Raw genomic sequence first — 7,984 nt, 5'->3', positions numbered from 1 at the left:
TGATAAGCCTCTCACATTTTAATTATACAACCAAAATATGTTTTTGGAGCCTAACTGGTTGATTAGGGGGATGTATGCCTGATTAAGAAATTTTTTCTAAGTTATCTAATCAATTAGATTTATAGCCTAATCGATTAGATAATGCATAATCGATTTTATAATGGAATAATCGATTATTTGTACTACCTAATCGTTTAGGTCATATAATTGACCCATGGATTGAGTCCAAATTTACACCATTATTTGGACTGTAAATAGAAAGCTTCTATATACTTTCAAATAATCCAAAAAAAACCTGAAAAACCTCACTTTTCATTTCTCTCATAATCTCTCTAAATCATTTATACTTTTCTCAAATATTTTTGACATAATGCATTGAGGGTGCTTGTTAGTTTAGTAATGAATTTTATTCTTATTGAATGCATGATTGTAAATTTACCAAAAGTATATTTTTCTATTAAGTACATTATTCTTCCTTAGGAAGTGATTATTTTGGTTGGGAGATAAACCATTGTAAAAGCTATTTGTTTGTTCTTAGGGGATTAATATAAGTCTCGTTTTGATTCGTGAGCTTCTCCATTAAATAAAAACTCTATTTTTATTTCATGAAGATCAACTAGTGAAAATTTTTCAAAACGGTTCTTGAGTTCATCCTAGTCAATGTTTAAGATCAGTCTGGTGTAAAATCTCACTCGATTTCCAAGTCCATCTCTATTAAATGATCAGTAGGTTCGAGATAAGCCCAATAAAAATCTCAGTTCAGCTCAATGTCATCTTGTGTAAAACCTTTGTCCATTTTGGAGGATAGCCTACTCAAAACACCATATTGGTTCAAGACCAGCGTGTGCAAAATCTCTGTTTGCCTTAGAGACTAACCTGTCGAAGTTTTGTTTGGTTTGGAGACTACTTGCTTCAAGCCTTAGTTTGTTGTTTGATTGGAAGTTAGTTTGAAACTTCATTTCTTTGTATAAGGGGATTGGTGGGTCTTCCTTCTAAAATCTCGTAAGAAATAGTGGATACTCTCAAGATCAATTATTGGGGAAAGGAGTGTGTCACTTCATTAGACCGAACCTCTATAATTCTTTGGTGTCGTTCTCTCTTCTCTTATCTGTTTTATTTTCCACTTAATTTATTTATTGTAAATTTCTACTTCATATTTATTCATAGGTTTTTGATAAAATGTTTTTAAACTTTGATTTTAAAAATGATTTTATTTTAAATCACCCTCCTCTTGTGTATGGAGTCACATGTTCAACATATCTAACCCCAATAAAAGAGGAAATTAACTAGGGTTACTTGTCGTAACTTTACAATGAAGCTCTAGAAGAAAGAAGTTGAATATCATTTATGGACGATTCCTTGGACAACGCTCCCGCCCTCAAGCTTCTTCTCTTATTTTCTTGTGTATTGATTATTGGTAAGAACCCAATTTCTCAGAAATACCTCAAATTCACTAATCTCTTTAAATGAACTACCTGGAACTCTTATTTGTAGGATTTGAAAGGGTAGACTGGCTAAGCGCCCCGCCGAAGATCGTATAATGCACCTATTTATTTCTAGGTTAAGTAATGCCAGTTCATTTATAACTAGCATTGCTGCATATGCTCACTAAGCTCATAACCCACACTCGTATATCCACCAAACCCTTCCTTCACCATGAAGTAACTTAACATTGAAGTCAAGAGCCGCCTTTGTTTTCTAAGAACACATTTGTTTCTTGGCTTAGTGATGTTGCACCTTTTTTCACTAAGCGCGCCTATATTCTTAACATAAAGAGTCTTGATTGGTTAGGAAAATAGTTTGTGAAGGTGGAGAAAAACACAAGAAAGGAGGGGATTGAATTATGTTCTTTATCAATTAAAATTCTCTTTCTTTTAATTCTTTTCTTTCTTCTTTGTATCTCATCTTCTGGATATGCTTTTGTGTTGCGGAAGCATGCTTGGAATGCAGTTGCATAACCAATGAGATGTTCATTTTAACTTTTAAGGATATCAGAACTTCCGATGTGTTTAGTACAGTTCTGCAGATTAAGGCTTGGAAGTTCTAAGTTAAAATGACATGAGCAGAAAGTAAAAGACACATTCATTTTTATCCTAGTTCACCTTCTAACTAAGGCTACCTCCACTCCACTTTCTTCAGGTGATTTGCCTCTCAATAGAGGTCTTAATCCACTATAACCAAATCATTATTACAACTGCACAATCCTCCATCGTGACTAACTATCTGCACAGCCAACTGTTGTGACTAACCATCTGAACAATGGCCCGTTCAGTGATCTCCGCGAGATATAACGTCCATTAACCCAGGCACCCTGCACAGTCTATCCATTGTGACTAACCCTGCATAACCAACTTGTTGTGACTAACTCTGCATAGCAAACCACTGTGACTAACTTCTGATAATGAACCGTTTAGGGATCCCAACAGGATATAACGTTCATCTATCTTCTGGAGATTACAAATGTGCTTCTTAGTTAAGTAGATGGTATCCTATTCTAAGTTCATATTCTAAGATATAACACACTACGAGCAACAACTCTATGTGTTTTACATTTTGAATACAAGAAACAGATGTCTTGCAGTCTTCTTGTCTTCGGCTTCTAGATGAGATATTCGCTTTACTGATTGATTAGCAGAATTAGAATATTTGCTCTTTCCTGATGATTGCTTCTTCAAACTGATCTTCATCTTCATTCTTCTTTAAGCAGTTATAAGAGAAACAACTCTTATGTTAATTTGCTTCTTTAATTCTTTCCTTGTATATGTAGGTTGAAGTTTCGGAGCAATCACTCCTTCTTGTAAGACCATCTCCTTTAATTCTGATTAAGCATATGTTGAGCATTTGCACGTGGAATTGATAACTTCTTCAGAAACATCTTTATCTTCTTTTCTCATAATCACATAAGGAGCAGCAGCTCTTATATCTTTTGATTCTGTCTTCATCATCAACTTTTGATGCATCTTTAGCAAGTGTACTGCTCAGTTCTCCTGTGAAGCATACTGCTCATTTAGCAGGAACTGTCTGTCTTCTCCGGAGCTCTTCTTCTGGGAGGCTGATCTTAATAACGTTCATGTTCCATCATACACTTCATGTATGATGCTTCTTGCATAACTTTTGATACATGTATTCAACATTTCTTCTTTCATATTTTCATGATCGGTTTCTCACTACAGATTTTCTTCTGACATATTTCTTGATTTTCACTCTGTAGATGTATCCTAGATACATATACTATGATGCTCATTCTAGATGCATACTCAGATACATACAAGAACGCATACCTTCACGTTTTGACGCTTGGTCTATTTATAATGCTTGGTATGTTACCGTTGGAATCTAGCCATTGAGATTTGTTTGAATGTTGTCTTGAATGCTTTGTCTAGATTGAGCCTTTTGTGACATGTGTTGTTCTTGGCAGAACCTTATACTTAACATGATGATTGCAGTTGATGGCATGCTTCTTTAGTTAAGCTTGTCTTTCCAATGCGCTGCATGTGGGTTGCTTCTTCTCTCAGCCTTGAGAGTTGTTCCTTTTTAAATGTTGCAATTGTTTTGCATGTGATGATGTTTCTAACGGCTCTCCCTTAAATTCTAAGCTCTTTATATTTTACTCAATTTGTATGCCGAGCTGTAGATTCTTCATTGGCTTGTACGTGACTTCTACTGATTGTTTGTTTGTTATATGTCACTGTATCGTAGTCTTTGTAGCTTCAGAACTTGTAGCTTCAGAACTTCCGATCTTCATACTTGTGTGATCTTCTGATGTTTGCAAAGCTTCTTGTAGTGATCTTTCTTTTTCATTTTCTTACAGCTTCTGATGTACTTTCTGATTGATACGCTTGTATGTAGGCCTTGATATTGCTTGTTCTTCTGAATTATCTTGTTCCTTATTATTGCTTCTCTTGTTTCTAATCTGTGGTCTTTGGCTTTCTTGATATGTTCTTAATTAGAACATGTGATGAATGATGTTTAGCTTCGTCAATCTTCTGGATGTTTCGGATGTAGTTGTTGTATTCTTATCCTGATGAAACCTGTATAAGATTTATAACATAATATCTGCATACTAAATGAAATCATTAGTAATAAAATTGTTACTTACAAAATATATGTTCGTTATCATCAAAACCAGATTCTGAACATAGATTCTCAATCTTGTTCTAACAATCTCCCCCTTTTTGATGATGACAAAAACCATGTATTTTAATGGAACAATTTTATGAGAGGATAATAATTAAGCAAGTAAGTTTCACCTCAATTTAAATGTTCAATCAAGCAACTTTAATTTTCATCAAAATGTATTATTCTTTCTCCCCCTTTTTGTTATTATCAAAAAGTGTTTAAGAGGGTAGGATCAGACTTAGAAATACTTTCACTGTTCAATCAAGCAACTGATTTACTAATTGAAGATCTAATCTTTTCTCTCCCCCTGAGATATATACTCTCCCCCTGAGCTAGAAACCCCTATGAATTACTTTCTGATTAATGGACCCCTTGAATTACGTAATCCCATTTGTTTCTGATTCAGTTTTTCTTAAGTTTTAACATTCTCCCCCTAAGATAATCAACAAGCATTTGTAGCATGTAGAAATACCATTAGAACAAATTTTCATTTAACATCAACACATATTAAAATTAAGAATAGTCAAACCTAAATTCTTCACAGTTATAGCTACCCATTATGTCACTGGTTGTAAACTCAGCTTGTTGAAGACTAGTCAGGATTCTGGCTTCTTCAAAGAGTTCAGAGAGAACTATGCCATATGGTATGTAGCATGTATCCTGAGAGTTTCGATAGAACATAATCGATTCCTTTAGATGTGTGTAGATGATGTTTGGAAGATCAAACCGATGACATCTTCGAAAGTTTACAGCTAAAAGTCTGTCTCTTGCAGATAGAATGTTGTGACAGATTCCTCTTGGTACCAGGTTTGAAGTTATGAAGGTAGACCAGATTATGCACATGGATTGGATTTTTTGGATTGTTATAATACCTTCTTATAGGAGCAGGAAGCCTGAGGAATTGAGGACACTAGACATGATTCATATGATCCACTAATTCTAAGGAAACAAAGTTTGGACGAGTTGAACATAGAATTGCATTAGCAGTGGAGTCTTTAATGATAATGATTCTGAAACTGAATATACTAGAAGAAATGCTTCTTCCATCACTGCTTATTGATGCATGTAACCAGAAATCTTTGACCAGATTTGGATAAACAGGTTTTCTAAGATTTATTTTGTACCATAACCATCTTGATAAGCAAAGACCTTATGGAGAAGGTATTCATCTGATGATTTTCCCAGTTGCTTCTCAACCAGAACTTCTAGCAGGTTCTCATCACCATGGAAGGTTTGAATGAACATGATGGTTGGTTTTTCTTGAGGAAGATAGATGCTTCAATTTAAGGTGGTTGAGATGAGTGGCTGAATGATGATGTTAAATAGGAGAAATGTATAGTGGTAAATGGGATGTGTAATGGACAATTAGGCTTGATTTTTGGGGGTAGCTACGGGAAGAATACGTAGACACTAGAGTTGATCATTTCTGGGAGAGGTTTCCAAATAGATGTATGACTCTTGATGTATCAAGGTAATAAATGTTCAGACTATGAAGACAGGCAAGACAATTATCCTAAGCATGGTTCCTAGGTGGCAATCGTGTGAGCTTTTAATTTTGCCACTTGAGAAGTGTTCCAAACTAATAGTTAAGCCATTTTTGGAAATGATTATGTTTTTCATGAAGGCTTAAAATTAATTTCAATTACTTCTGTTTAACTACTTCTTTCTGGTTTGAACTCTGTAAGTCTTTGACACTTTAATATGAAATTTTCCTTAAAAAAAATTAAAACAATGCAGTCGCTGAGTTCCTTTATTATTTCTAAGAAATTGTAAATCTTAAGAAGATGAATCTAGTTAAGTTCTCATAACGAGTTAATCTGACAGGAATGATTTAATCATTAATTTTACTCAAGAACATAGGGTACAACTTTGATCACTAGACCGTAACAATCCTAGACTTGAATAAACACTTCTTATTCTACTGATCCTGATTGAGCACACTTTAATTTGAGCTTCTTCGTGGATTTCTCTGTGAGAGAAATTAATCCTCGAGCACTTCTATCTTTTCAACCCGGTCACATCTTTCAGATGTGAGTGCTCTCTTAGGTCCAGCTAGGCTAACAAACCTAAAGATATCATTGTTCATGATTAGCTCAGAAATTAATCTTCCATAAGGTATGTAAAAGTGATCCTGATTTCTGGATATGGTGATGGTGTCTTTAAGGTGACTGAATATTGTTTTAGGAAGGTTAATTCTATGGTGGTACGATAAAAGAAAGACCAATACTCGGTCACTATGGGTCAGAATATCCCTGACTGCCATTCTAGGACGAAGGTTTGTTAAGATGAATTTGAACCATATTTTTGGATAGTGAAGAAGGTTTTCAGGATTATTTGGATCATAAGGAACATAACCATTAAACAGGATTTTGAAGAATTCAACTAGTTTTAAATCAGATTGGAATTCTTCAAGAGTGACTCCAGAGGAGACACAACCTGTTGCTTTGACAACAGATGAAAGGGTAACAGAAATAAGAAGTTTAAAGATTTCAGAGGTAATGGTGCTTTCATCATCACTAATTTTGGCAAATTTCCAAAATTCTTTTACCAGGATAAGGTAAACAGGGCCTCGAAGCACTCTATTTTGAACTTGAAAACTTGATATGAATTCTCTCGCATCTTGTAGGAGGAAGGCAAGGTTTGGATCTTTCTCGGTAATGACCTTCAGATAGTTTAAATCTCCACGATAAGTCATTGTTGACATGTTTGATGGATATGAGAGAGCTTTGAAGAGTTTTGATTTGGGAGGATGAGAGTTTACGATGAGAACTGTTTAGGTTAGAATATGTATATGTAGGGAGTGAAAAGGAAGAGTTAGTCATAATGAGACAGAGTTCTGATGCCACTTTTAAGGCTTCAGTCTTTTCTAACTTTCTTGAGAGCATGCATGAATCGATGAAAGATACTGACATACGTTAGGTTCTAGTTTGACTGAGGGTAGGTGACTACAACTAACCTATTGCAATTTATCTAAGGTATATGGGGAGCAGAGCTGAAGGTAAGGTAGGTGAGTGTGGCTATACAAGAATCTTTTTTGTAAGCACTTAGGAATGATAAATGCATTTAATACACAATATTCAAGAGAAATTTGAATAATCACACACGTGAACATAATGATAAGAGGGTAAAGTTTAGAAAGATCTGACCATCATAGAAGGTAATCCTTTCTTTTGAGCATGAGAATCTTTTGAAGCAGAGGTTCAGTCTTTTTCTTCTTCTGATCTTTGTCTTTGAAGAGTCTTCATCTCTTAACTTGATTTTGACTGAATGGAATTGATCATTCTGGCTTGAGTCAGCTTTGCTTGTTTTGTCTTCCTGATTTTGAATGTTTTCATTTGAGCAGATGTTCTGCCTTTCCTTGCTATAGAGTCTTCATTCTTACAATCTTGTTCTTCCTTATCTTATTCCTCTGACCGATGCTGATGATTCTGAGATGATCTCTTGTCTTGAGTCAGCTACACTTATTCATCTTTGAATATTTCCATTGAGCACATATTCTGATGTCTTGGGCTTTTTAGAACATTTTATTGATTTTCAAAACCTCTTCTGATGTGTAGGTGATAAGTTTAGAGTTTTGAGATTTTCTCCTTGGCATCTTCTGATTATATTGAGTGTTTGAATTTGACTTTGATTTTCAGCTCAATGATGTTTTTCTCCTTCTGGATCTCTCTACAGTGTTAAGTGTTTGATCTTGAGATCAATACATAACCATGCTCTGATACCAATTGAAGGTGGAGAAAAACACAAGAAAGGGGGGCTTGAATTGTGTTCTTTATCAATTAAAATTCTCTTTCTTTTAATTATTTTCTTTCTTCTATGTATCTCATCTTCTGGATATGCTTTTATGTTGAGGAAGCATGCTTGG

The sequence above is a fragment of the Vicia villosa genome, linkage group LG6 (assembly GCF_029867415.1).
Source record: "Vicia villosa cultivar HV-30 ecotype Madison, WI linkage group LG6, Vvil1.0, whole genome shotgun sequence".
In the NCBI taxonomy this organism is placed as follows: Eukaryota; Viridiplantae; Streptophyta; class Magnoliopsida; order Fabales; family Fabaceae; genus Vicia; species Vicia villosa.
This window is presented reverse-complemented; position numbering follows the sequence as displayed.